Raw genomic sequence first — 9,504 nt, 5'->3', positions numbered from 1 at the left:
GAGACAAATCGATTAAGCGCAGTCCCGATACGCTGCGAGCAGCGGATAAAAAGTTACAGCCAAAAAATGAGAACCCGTGTTTTCGACATTTTTCAGCAGGCGCATTTTCCTTCGTAACTTCTTTCCCGATGATCCCACGCTCTTTTCGCTGAGTTCTCTGAGTTCCTGGGGATCCAATTAGTCAGGAAAGGGTCATACAAGTCGAATCTGAGACCACAAATTTTTGGCTCCAAAAATGAAGAAAGAAGTAAGGCTAACCCCTTTCCATTTTTGGCGAAAATTTTCGAGATTTTGAAAAGTGCTGGAATAAATTCTTGCATGCCTTATTCTGACGTAATTTTGCGAGAGAAATCGATTGGGCGAAGTCCCAATGCGCTGCGATCGACGCATCGAAAGTTACAGCCAAAAAATGAGAACCATTGTTTTCGACATATTTTAGCAGGTGCTTTTTCCTTCATATATTCTCTCCCGTTGATCCGACGCTCTTTTCGCTGCGTTTTCTGAGTTCCTGGGGGTCCCTTCAATCAGGAAAGGGTCATACAAATCGAATCGGAGACTAAAAGTTTTTCGCCCAAAAAAACAGCAAGGCCCTAGGTAACCCCTTAGTATTTTTTGTGAAAAATTTGGCGATTTTGAAAAGTGCTGGAATAAATTCGTTTATGCACTTTATTGACCTAATTTTGAGGAATCGATCGGGCGCAGTCCCAATGCGATGCGAGCAACGGATCAGAAGTCACAGTGAAAAACCAGAACCTGTGTTTTTGATATTTTTCACCTTGTGTTCCTTCCTTTGTAACTTCTTCGCTGTTGATCCCAGGCTCTTTTCGTGCATTTTTTGAGTTCCTGGGGGTCTACTCAGTCGGATAACGATCATACAAATCGAATCTCAGACGAAAAATGTTTTGCACAAAAAAACAGTGAGCTTCAGGGGGGAGCCTTCTTTAGCGGCTTCAAAAAATCGGTATTTTCTAGGATTTTTTGGGGAAGGAAAGAAATATCCGATTAAAACGAAACTTTCAGGGTTTATTGTTATGTATTTCAACAGTCTTCTCGAATTTTTTCATTAGGATACATGTCATATTATGCCTGGTACAAGCATTTCACCGAGGCGTCTCGAGTATGCATTTGTCGTGCGGCGGGAAAGGTGCAGGTCGCAATTTCCATCTGAAACAAAGAAACCAAAAAAATTTTTACTTCTCAATAGTATAGCTTCTAGTTAAACCAAGAAAATTCCACAAAAAGTGAAAAATTCAACAATTTTCCGCAAAAAAAAAAATAAAATTCATTCTTCTTGGGAAAAGAATTCACTTTAGATTGTTTAAAAAGTAGGTTAATCTTTACGCATCGCGATAGCAAACTATAATAAGATAATTGAATGTCAGCGAGAATCGTCTAGAGTCGTTTATCGCGTTTCTTGTTGTTTTTCGCGCTGAGTAACCATCAGCATCCGCACAAAACAGCCCACCAGGCACTGCTCGCGAGGGCCAAGAAATGCTTGAATGGCAAGAATCATTGTTTGCAACATCCCATTGGTAAACGATGATAATTATTAGAGAAATATCAAAAGCATTGGGGCCTTTTACAGTATTGCAGGATTCATTTTTTCTTTCGTTTGCAAAAGAATCAAGATAAATAAATAAATGTGGTAAAATACCGGAACGTAGTTGGGTCCGGTCTTTTGAGTGGCGCAGCTCAAATTTTCCGGTCCAACCGCGCCCCGAATCGTGCAAGCGATCAAAAACAGGTTGTAAGCAGAGAGCCAAAAACACTATTGGCTGTTCCAGGTAGCGAAATCTAGACGGTTCGATCCAGAACGTCAGCAGGTTATCTGAAATTATTTTAAATTAAGACAAGATGAATAATTAATTAATTAGTCAATCACTTCAAGCTTTACAGTCGTTGCGTGGTTTCCAAATGTCATCCGTGGTAATACTATTCATCATTGTGACATCACTTCAACTGGTAGTAAAATAAATTACCATTTTGACGTCAGACGTTTGAACGAAGTGAGACGGGTACTGATGATGGTGCAGGTTGTTCCCTCAAACTGGTATTTTCGGCTAAGGTGCTTGCACCAGCTGCAACGCGGTCCACTGCTGGGGAATCTTGGATCAATGGCTAGAGAGACGGTATCGATGCCGATACTTGATCAGCCGACGTTAAAATCTCGTCCGTAATCGACTGCACGCAGAGCGTAGATCAGCAAGGGTTGACGGAAGTTGTCAAATATTCCTAGCGCATATTTCTGTGACGATATTTCATAGATTAAAATATTAACAGAGTGTAGTTATATCGTCGGGAATTCTTTCGCCAAGGAAAACTAAGGCTGGACAACGCGAACTTGCAATCTCTACGAACGGTGAGACAGACTGGCTTGCAGGCTGGTATCTGCATCGCTACTTGCTCCGTAAAAACTAGATCGAATACCGAAAACAGGAAGAACTTGAGATGACGAGAGCAGTTGGAATAAGTGGAATAAGTGCATAAGCGCGGTTAGGTGAAAGAAAAGGCGGACATAATAGATGAATTACATTGCAGGGAGTGGGAATGAGAAATTCGAATACGATATTCTAACAATTACGCCGTCACCTAAAATCTCAATGTAAAAATTTTGGTAATTTCAAGCGCGAGATAAACTAACAATAAGAATAAAAGGAAACCAAATGAAATCGCAACGCAACGCTTATATATCTCAAGATACTGGAATGAAGAAAAAGAAGGAGGAAGGCTGAAATGCAACACATCACAAAAATTGATAACATGAATCTGTCGTTACATTTTATATTATCATATTCGTACAATAAATTATTTGTGAGTAATTATTATTATTATTATTATTATTGTTGTTGTTGTTGTTGTTGTTGTTATAATACATAGTTCAAATATGCATTGTTCATTCCAATAACCAATATTGTGACAAAAGGCAACATTTATTTTGTAGTAATATACAATTGTTATAGGTATGTATGTATAATAGGTAGTTTAGGTATCGTTATATAATTATTATCAATCTATATAATTGTAATAATTGCAATAATATAGTGATTCTTTATTTAATAATATTTTACGTTTCTTCGTGTTTTGCTTTAATTTCTTTTTCTTTAAATTTATTTGTGAACAATATTTGTTATCCGTAAGAAGTACCTATTGTATTTCATGGGCGAATATAATATGTATAGATAAAGTAACAGTTGAATAATATTCATTTCTTGTTTGATTTTTTTTGTTAACTAAAGTTTTTTCTCTCGCACAAGATAGTGACCACTTCCCCGTTCACACGAAGAATGAAACCGCAAAGCAAAAGAAAAAACTGATTAAATATCATTAGTGAGCTAAGAAAATAAAATGGCTGAAAGATGCGTGTTATTAACGGGGAATTGTTCTCTTAAAAAAATTGTAATTGGTAAGTATATGTTTTCATTTTTGTGTGTTTTTATAATAAAAAATTCTATGTACGTATGCACGTTTACGCGACCAAAAGCCTTCACAGATTTATATTATATTGTAGAATAATGATAGCCTCGTTCTAGACGGTATATCGTTACTTAAGGACGTTATAACATTATTTAATTAGCGTCCATTTATAACTGACATTTACTCAATGACTTTATTCGCCTATTTAAATATGTTTAATTTTATTATTTTACACACAAAACGATTAGAAAGTGATATACGCAAATATCTATTATCCCGGCATACCCATATTTTTTGTAAATACTGAAAACGAGGGTCCACCGATTGGATATAATAAAAGATTACATAGTATTACATAGCTCTATATAATAACCGCGAATTTCCGTATACACTATGTGTCTATTGTTTAAAAATTTCATTATACACACAGTACAATAAATAGGTATGCGTTATATGTATATAGGTATGTATATGGCTGTAGATTATTCAGGTACTTAATTATACACTAATATATTCAAAGCGAGCGACCCTTTGATTGTTACGCTGAAATTTTATCTACACGTATGTTAATTATGATGAGAAAATTGCAAGCTGACAAACTCTGTAAATTTATATTGAGTGTAATTCTCCTGTAAATTATTCCTGCGTCCGTAAAAAAAAATACGCAATATCTTTTTGCAGTCGTGTATTAAAACAGAAACGGGAAACGAAAGCAAAACTATAATTACGTTGAAATGGTTCATCGAATAAATATCACCACATCCAATTTCATATGTGTGTATATACCTATACTATACACATATTGAAGTGTATTGAAAAAGGTTTGAAAAATTATTACATACATACATACATGACAATTAGTTTGGCAAGTGCTCACAACGACTTGGTCCGACGTGTTATACTATATATTACTAATATTATTATTGTTGTTGTGTTTTAGTTACTGGTGTTGTTAACACTAAGATAATACAGTCAAGATTAAAGAGAGGCAGGAACGCAACAGTACTGTTAACTTTACTACGTTTCACTAAAATTATCGTACATAAACATTAATTTTATTTAGTATTTATGCAACGATGTTTTATTCTAATAACATCTATCGATCCAGGTTAAGACTCTACACTTTGTTATTACATATGCATGTGTATACAATTTGCGTGTATTCTTCTTCTTCTTCTTCTTCTTATTATTATTATAACAATAATAATTATTCGTACAATGAACTACAGTTGCATTAATTTTGATAGTTAGTTTTCGCATTCGTATTCAGCGTATACGTTTATACGTACGCATAAGCGTAATGCATGCACGAGTTGTGCCGCTGGAAATACATTACTACATTATATTCAACACATTACCCTGCTTTTTATCAATATTAAATATGGTAAAATAACGATATATTGTAATAGTTTATAACTTACAATCGAACTTCTAATTTGATAATATATGTATATGTGTATATAATATACATACCAGCATAAGTTATTTTATACGTAACTGTATTAGTAGTACAATATTATAATATAATAGGTATAATAGTGTGGGTTGATTATTCAGTCGCATTATCATTATTGTTATTGTTGTTGTTGTTGTTGTTGTTGTTGTTAATATTATGCCATGTAAGCCTATAATGTTTCAACCTTTCCAGATATAAATTTAATTAATTTCCCTTGTGAGCGTTCGCCAAATTTTTGGTTTCTTTAGTTATTATTCATATACTTATTTATTCATTTGTTTGTTTGTTTGTTATACCATATCAATTCATCACGCGGGTTTGCCTTATAATAATAAGTGCAGTAATAATATCATGCTAAATACGTAACGTGTATGTATATACATACCTACATTTAAAGTATTTCGATAGATGTCTGAATTATTTTTAATCACAAGTATTTTGGAACTTGATATGTTTATACTTTACACGTGTTTTATTATCATTTTAATTAATTGATAGATTATTTTGTATTTACTGAGAGACTCCAGGATTGCCGGTGAAATAATGGAATTCGATTTTCATTTCGAGTGTAGTATTATTTCGGGAGTAATTAATCGATAAGCGTTATTTGAAGCAAACGAAAACGACGGTAAGAACGATGTTCTGAAATTATTCGTGAAGTTTGGGCGTCGACGAACGCCTGAGGAAAACATACGGCATGCAGTTAACGAAATTCTTGTTGTATCATTAAATTTAACTTGATACACAAGATCGATTCCGTACAGAATCTGTTTCGTAGATAGTAAAAAAAAAAAAAAAATGACAGGAATGAAGGGAAAATACTACCGGCTTATTTGAAAGGGCTTCAATATTGCAACTAGATCATATTAATTGAACGAATTTAAACGCACTCGAAAGCCTTGGCAGGTAAATTGAAATATACAACAAATCAAAGTTAATTTCAGTTAGTATAACAAGAAAACCAATTAATAAGTATTCACTGACTAATGCTCGAAAATCTGAAAATCAATTTTTGCCATCGGCTTTGTCTCGATAGAATAAAAAAAAATCTATCTGAATCTTGACGAATCTTTGCAAAAATTACTCCAATCAAAGAACAACGAACGAACGAGCTACATAAAAAATCTAGCGCAATTTGAATATATATAATTAAAGTTTATGAATATGGAAAACGTATCAATTTGGTTGCCAAATTGAATTTTCCTGAAGTATAACAACGACAGTAATTGTAATATACTAATATGCAAAAAAAAGGTAATTGAATTGAAACGCTATATCCATTATTTCGGAAATATTCGACAACAAATCCCGCAATTATATCCGTTCGGATAAAGGGTCAGAGTATGTATAAAGAGAAAGAGTTAGAGAAAAAGAGAAATTTTACATACTAAAGAATTATGATTATTTTTTTTTTTTAACAATTGTACATTCTATACGACGACTAGGTAAGTATATTTACAAACATACATATATATATATGTATACATATACCAAGGAGACGGATCATGTCGTAATAATTATGTAGGTATATATATATATTTATACACGAAAGGCATGAGGAATTCGGTTATAATAAATACCGCGCAACACTAAATTCGATTAACATTTACATTTACGTAAAATGCAATACGTGTATTATTCTGTATTCGGATGAACCAAATGATTCTTCAAACACTCACGTCATAGAATGGTAACTCTACAAAAGTTATTATAATGCTGTTTCGTTTCCTTTACTTTTCTCTTTTTTTTTTTTTTTAATCCTTTTATCATTAACTTAGTTGCCGCGTGTAATTTAATATCAAATAATAGTAACAACGAATATTTCATCCATTGACCATCGTTATTAACAATTATAGTTGGCATCAATCAGAATCGAATTAGAAAATGTAAGTGTGCGTTATACATAACGGAGGAAGATGAAAAAAGAATTATTAAAAGGATGTATAAGGCGTGACGTAAAAGAATTGAAGATAATATTGTTGAAGATAAAATGTAATACGCTGAATAATTGCTGTTCAAAATGCCCGAATCGAGGAGTGAACCGCGGATCTGTTTATTTTATGCTGCAGCTTTCTTTTTCCGTCTTATAAATTGTTACGACGCATATTTCCGAGTTTAAGTAAAGAAGAACTTGTTAGATTTTCTCTACAACGTTATATATTCAAAAATCAACAATCAAGCGGAACGACTTTCCTTCTTACTTACGCGTATTACGATTATTATTTATTATTAGTATTAATATTATTATCGTTATTACTTATTTGTGTAATTATATGCGTGTAATTGACCCGATTAACAAACGAACACGACCGATTATTGTTTGCTGAAAATTCAATCGTCTATCTAACGTAAAAAATAATATGTCAGAGGCATCGAGGGTGTAAATCTTGATTTTATTTCAACTACATCCAGTCCGAATCTCTTTTTACACATATATTTACTTTTCATCCGTTTCATCACTTCTTTTTTTCATTTTGACATTATCTTGGTAGCTTTGCTTTTGAACGACAATAACAAGTTGCTGAAGAGAATCCCAATTTCAGAAGCATGTCAATTTTTAATTTGTCATCGTTCACTGATTGACTCTAAGAATAACGATAACTATAAATCTGCAGCGCTAATACTCTAAACTTCTTTCGACATTCTGTTTCTCTTTTCACGCGTTTCCAATTTCTCAAATTTACCTCTCAGGTTTCTACCATTGTCAAACTATAATGTATGAATAATCTGCGATACACGCGTGACATATGTGTGTGTATAAAGTATGGATACATAATTCCACGTATATTACTAATTTTACACAGTTATATGGTTTTATTATAATAATTATAATACTTTCGTGCGGGTTGATGACAATTTATTCACATTTTTGTGTTTCAAATTTCTTTTTATTACTATCGTATTTATTCGTTAGTTTGGAAAAATTCTCTCACAATTATTGTTCATTTTTTTATAGTAGCAGCAGTTATTTTATATACCTATAGTGTCTGTATGCATTTATATTTGTTGTATAATATGGTGTAACATTAATTTGAACAGCATTAATTAAATCCACTAATAATCCGCGATAATATATAATACAATTATTACAATAATAACTCCGCAGCCCCATAACGCGTATAGCCGACCAGTTGAAACCATATCTATATACAATATATTAACATAAAATTATACATATAATGTATGTGTGTACGTAGTTATATCTTTGTATGCAGTTCAATGAGTTGAAAATCGTCGTCAAGATGAAAAAAATGCCGTGTGAAAGCGACTGTCTGCGACAGGAAAAAAAAAGAAGTAAAGATGAAGAAACTCCAGTGTTTTTATACTTACTCGCGACTGAAAATTTTAATTTTTTATCGCCAAATTAAGCCCGGAATTCTGTACGGATTATTGTTATTTAATATTGCATTAAGGATTTATGATTTCTTGATTTTCTTGATTTTCTCGACCTTTCTAGTCTCATTTAAGGAGAATGAAAAAAATTTTTTACACACAAACACAAAATTATATCGTTGTTAGAGAAATAAAAAAAATGACGTAGTAATAAAAGTAATAATAAAATAGTAAAAAGCGTATACAAGTTATAATACAAGTATTAAAGTATATAAGATAATTCGTATTATATATAATATATATGTACAGAGTGAATTCCTAACGACTGCATGGTCCGTAGTCTGCTAAAATTTAATGCGCACGCGCTACAATCCGAGAGCGGCTGTTCCCCAGGGCAACCAACCGTAATAAATTTAGACGGCAATCCGCCGCCATGTATCTGACACAAAAATAATTTCAGTCGACTTATTACGGTTTTTTTCACTTTTCAAATTTCCGACCATCCAAGCATTCTGATTAGTTTGCAAAGTTTGGTCAACCAATCAGAATGCTCGGACGGTGGGAAATGTTGAAAGTGAAAACCCGTAATGAGCCCCCAGTTGTCGGTGTTTAGCATAGCCACCCTCGACAACTGTCAACATTTTTGGTGCTGCATTTATGATCGTTAGTCAGCCGCTCTTGTATTGTAGCGGGTGCGCATTAAATTTTAGCTGTCGACGGACCATGCAGTCGTACGAAGTCACTGTATGCATACATTCGGTATTAATTTAGTTTCTTAGTTTTGTTTCCCCACATTTTTTATTTTTTTGTTCTTTTTGTTTTGTTTGTTCTCTTTGTCCATTCTTCACTTATTAATATATTCGTCAGTATACGGCATAACGTTAACATTATTCTACATATTATATTATATATAAAACACCAGTCAATTATATTTTAAGAATTTCTCTACAACTGTACACGCATAATTTATTATATGTATGTATAGTAGAATTACAATTTCCTTCTCATTATTTTGTTTTCTCTTACTGATTTCATAATCATTACTAACGCGCATATATTTTATAAGTATGTATATTCGGATCAATTACTTCTTTCGTGCAATCGCTAGGAGAATTGAATTAATAATTTTTCCCTCAGTTACAAACCGCGCAGTTTTTCGTACATTTATAATGACAGTTAATAATAATAAATAATAATGATAATAATGTTTGGTGCGGTTAAACGGTGAAAATTTAATAGGTACTCCGTTACACTGTTGTTTTATCATCATCATCATCATCATCATCGTCATCGTCATCGTC

General features: G+C 32.9%; 1 long non-coding RNA gene across 1 annotated transcript; it reads right to left on the bottom strand.

Annotated features, from left to right (window-relative positions):
• Window positions 1-1,005: 1,005 nt before the first annotated feature.
• Window positions 1,006-2,757, bottom strand: LOC124181584. The gene is made up of 3 exons (XR_006870512.1): window positions 1,980-2,757; window positions 1,655-1,828; window positions 1,006-1,164 (listed from the first exon to the last, which is right to left on the bottom strand). It is a non-coding gene; the product is annotated as an uncharacterized LOC124181584 (long non-coding RNA).
• Window positions 2,758-9,504: the final 6,747 nt, after the last annotated feature.

The sequence above is a fragment of the Neodiprion fabricii genome, chromosome 4, assembly GCF_021155785.1.
Source record: "Neodiprion fabricii isolate iyNeoFabr1 chromosome 4, iyNeoFabr1.1, whole genome shotgun sequence".
Classification (NCBI taxonomy): domain Eukaryota; kingdom Metazoa; phylum Arthropoda; class Insecta; order Hymenoptera; family Diprionidae; genus Neodiprion; species Neodiprion fabricii.
The sequence above is the reverse complement of the archived record's forward strand: the minus strand, read 5'-3'. Positions and strand labels throughout refer to the sequence as shown.